The 4,338-nt window shown below is 49.8% G+C and overlaps 1 pseudogene; it reads left to right on the plus strand.

The window, feature by feature from the left end:
• The first annotated feature begins 3,060 nt into the window (after positions 1 to 3,060).
• Positions 3,061 to 4,024, plus strand: LOC100967067 (annotated as a pseudogene).
• Positions 4,025 to 4,338: the final 314 nt, after the last annotated feature.

The following is a 4,338-nucleotide window of genomic DNA, read 5'->3' on the forward strand; positions in this document are numbered from 1 at the left end:
TTATCTTAGGACTTGCTCCCTTTATCCCCGTTCCACTTCCCCGTTCCCTAATCCCTGCTCCTGGGGATTATGTGCCTAAATAAATTAGTCAGAGAAACTAGGTTAAAGCACACCCATTAGCCAACAGCTGGGCTCCGTGCCCACAGGGTTCCTGTGCTATAATCATTTGCTTAGAAACCAGTGTTCCCTAGGGGACAAGGGGTCATTCTACCCCCACAACATAGGAGTGGGCGCAGGGGACTTGCAGGAGATAAGGCCAGGAATGTGCCCTGGGGCCCTGTTGTGGAGAATTTTGTGTGCCAGGCGTGGGAGCTGAGCTTTATTCTGTAGATGAGGGAAAGCTGGAGGGAGGTTTGAGGGGAGAGCCAGCAACACCAGAGCTCTGCTTTGGCAGTATGGTCTGGGGAGAGTCCAGGAGGGCAAGAGGACCTGTTAGGAGGCCGTGACCTAGGACTTCAGCAGTGGGTTTAGAAAGATGATGGATGTGAACAATGCTGTGAAGTAGAACTAGAAAGACTTGGCAACTTGGAGAGGAAGGCCAGGGCAAAGAGAAGCAAAAGATTACCCTGAGGTTTGGACTGAGTCCAGGAGGCCAAGGACAGGGAAACCATTTGCAGAAAGGAAGAGGAGCAGGTCTGGGAGGAAAGGTGATGGGCTTACCACACCCCAAAGTCCCTGGCGTCATCTTCCTAAAGTTTTGAAATCCTGCACACAAGGTGACCCCCAGGAGGCCAACCTTAGCTCACCAGAGGAAGGCCCCTGCCTTTCCTCTGCCCATTGGAAGAGAAGGGGTGGACATGAGGCCAGGGATACAGGGCCTAGACCAGAATACTTCTAGACTTATAGGTAGTAACACGGGGCCAGGGAGGAATACTGCGGAGAGAGGACAAATTGCTTAGCCAAAAGGGTGCCTGGTTCTTATTTTCTACTTTCGAGAAATGTTTGTTATAGTCACTATAACCATCACAAACAATGACTAATGCCATAAGCCAAACTTACGCTTCATAATTTGTATGGTTGATTCTACACACACTGAAATGTATTTACAACAATTGCAGATTTCAGTTTCCCTCTGGTTAAACCGATGTGGAAGTACACAGGATGGGAGGAGAGAGACCAGCATCCCTGGGCCCAGCAACACTGGCCTCAGCAGGCCAACGTGAGGCAGATGGCCTCTGATCCACGGGTGCTGCTGGCCCAGGGTCGGGAGGTGACTCAGGGGAGGAGTCAGGCTCTCTTCTTGATTCCCTTCACAGCCATGGACAGGGGCATTCCTGGGAGGCTGCGTTGGAGAAGCTGCTGGACCTGTGAGCAGAGAGTAAAGGCCTGTTCCCTCTCCAGCGTACACAAGCCAGGCCCTCTCCACACCTGATCTCAATTAATTCTCACCACAGCCCTACAAGGCAAGTTCTAGAATACAGATGTGGAAGCTGAGGCTCAAAAAAACTAGAGTATTTTCTCAGGGTCACCCAGGTAGTAAGAGGTGGAGCCCAGAATTGAAGCCAGGTCTATTTGACCAAACCACACTGTTCCCATTGCACTGTGCTGCTTTTCTTTCTGCCCAAAGCTGCAATATGCTAGCAGAGGGGGCGAAGCCTCTCCTCCAGTGCTGGGGTGAGGATCCTGGACAGGTCAGGACTGGAGCCAGGACAGAGAAGGAAAGAAAAGAATGGAAGATAATATGGGGCAGAGATCAGCAAACCATCAGTTCATGAGCCAAATCTGGCCCCTGCCTGTTTTTGTACAGCTCACACGCTAAGAATGCTTTCTACATTTTTCTATGGTAGGCAAAAAACCAAGAGAGCACATGAAAACTATATGAAATTCATATTTCAGTGTCCATAGGCAGAATTCATGGCTCCTATCCCTAAAACCATCATTGCAAGGAAGCTCCAACCTAGGTCAGGCCTCTTCTCCCCACTTAGGTAATTGTTCTCTGACCTTGGGGCCTGGAGGCCACAAAAGCAGGGGCAGGCTGCCACCCACCCCTTCCAGGAGAACCTCGGGGTGCTCACCGTGCTCTTCACCCAATCTGGATTGCTTCCAGTAGGACTTGGGGGAGTGTCTGTCCTCAGCACCATCTGTAGCACCATCCTGGTCGTCTGAGGAGCTGAGAGAAACACAGGTTGGGAGGCTGCTATCCTCATCTCAGCCTCCCACCCCACTACTGCTGCTCATCTTCCCCCAGCACCTCTCTGCAGACTCCTGCCTGCCCTCAAAAGTATACATGGGACCAGCCAAGAGGCATCACCCTGCAGGAGAAGGGAGGGAGATAGGTGGGAACCACCTCATTCCCCACCTTCATCCCCACCACTGACAGCTTAACCTCTCCCTGGGGAACCTGGGAAAATGCCTCAGAGGGGAGCAGCAGCTGGCAAGGAGCACTGAGAAAACAAAGCTGGGAGGAACATGCAAGCGCTTTTGATACAAAAGAAATAGAGTACAAGGATCTCAGGATTGTCAGGGACCTGTAGAGCCATGCAGTCCACATGCTGGCCTGAGCCTAAAGTCCAGGCAAAGAGCTTGCCTCTCTCTCCTGCTGTATTTGGCTCTGCTGTGAGTGGAACTGAGCCTGCATGGGGGTGATCAGGGTTGCAGAGGGCACTGTGGTCTGGGCAGCAGTCTGGTACCACATGGCAGAATTCATCACAGTAGCAGCTTTCCCTCTTGCAGTGGTGATCTGTCCCCAGGCAGCAGAGGAGCTGGGGTTGGGAGCAACTTCCTAAAGAAAGAGGGACATTAAAAAGAGACAGATTTAGTGAATGGTGTTAGACAACTGAATATTCACGTGCAAAAGAATGCTTTTGAACCTCTATCCCACACTGTAAACAAAAATGAATCCGCTCTTTGGCAGATCCCGAGGAGTACTGAGGGAAACTGAAGGGCTGCTTGAGATGCATAGTTGGAAGATTAAACTCGCCTGGTTGTGCGTCACGTGTCGGGAGAAGTGGGGCCCAAGCCAGGGGACTGGGGTCTGCACAGAGTCGGAGTGCCAGCCCAGCAGACTGAAGTCAGATTGCGTGGCCCACTGCCGGAGTGAGCCCCACTGCCCAGTGAGTAATGGCTATACAGATGCAGCTTGAAGCAAATGCAGATACTTCAGTGGAAGAAGAAAGCCTTGGCCCATAACCTATTTCACAGTTAGAGCTATGTAGCATAAATGCAAACTATGCAAAGAAATTGGAAGAAGCTGGATTCCATACTGTGGAGACTGTTGCCTATGAACCAAAGAAGAAACTAATAAATATTAAGGGAACTAGTGAAGCCAAAGCTGGTCAGATTCTGGCTGAGGCTGCTAAATTAGTTCCAATGGGTTTCACCTCTGCAACTGAATTCCACCAAAGGTGGTCAGAGATCATATAGATTACTACTGGCTCCAAAGAGCTGGACAAATTACTTCAAGGTGGAATAGAGACTGGATCTATCATAGAGATGTTTGGAGAATTCTGAACTGGGAAGACTCAGATCTGTCATACACTGGCTGTAACATGCCAGCTTCTGATTGACTGGGGTGGAGGTGAAAGAAAGGCCATGTACATTGACACTGAGGGTACCTTTAGGCCAGAATGCCTGCTAGCAGTGGCTGAGAGATACAGCCTCTCTGGCAGTGATGTCCTGGATAATGTAGCATATGCTCAAGGGTTCAACACAGACCACAAAACCCAGCTCCTTTATCAAGCCTCAGCCATGATGGTAGAACCTAGGTATGCACTGCTTATTGTAGACAGTGCCACCACCCTTTACAGAACAGACTACTCAGGCTGAGGTGAACTCCCAGCCAGGCAGAGGCACTTGGCCAGGTTTCTGCGGATGCTTCTGAGGCTTGCTGATGCGTTTGGTGCAGCAGTGGTAATCACCAACCGGGGGTAGCCAAGTGGATGGAGCAGCCATGTTTTCTGCAGATCCCAAAAAAACATATTGGAGGAAATATCATCACCCATGCATCAACAACCAGAATGTACCTGAGGAAAGGAAGAGGGGAAACCAGAATCTGCAAAATCTACGACTCTCCTGGTCTTCCTGAAGTTCCTATGTTTGCCATAAATGCAGATGGAGTGGGAGATGCCGGAGACCAAATCACTGGTTTTTCCCTTGTGATAAACTTTAAGCTCTGCATCCTAATGGAGAGGGCAACTCTCTGGGGTTCTTCTTGGGCCTTTCCTGTTGTGACTGCCAGGAAAAACAGCTATTGTATCAGCTTTTCTAATGGTATAAACAGAAGACAAGTCAATAGTCAGAACCTGGTCTGAAATGTTTATTCCCTCTGGAGTGCATGAATGTCTGATTTCTTTGGATTTGGAGGAGAGATATGAAATACTTTTGACATAGTGCCTTGAG

Source organism: Otolemur garnettii, unplaced genomic scaffold (genome assembly GCF_000181295.1).
Source record: "Otolemur garnettii isolate 467f Iridium unplaced genomic scaffold, OtoGar3 scaffold00310, whole genome shotgun sequence".
Lineage (NCBI taxonomy): Eukaryota > Metazoa > Chordata > Mammalia > Primates > Galagidae > Otolemur > Otolemur garnettii.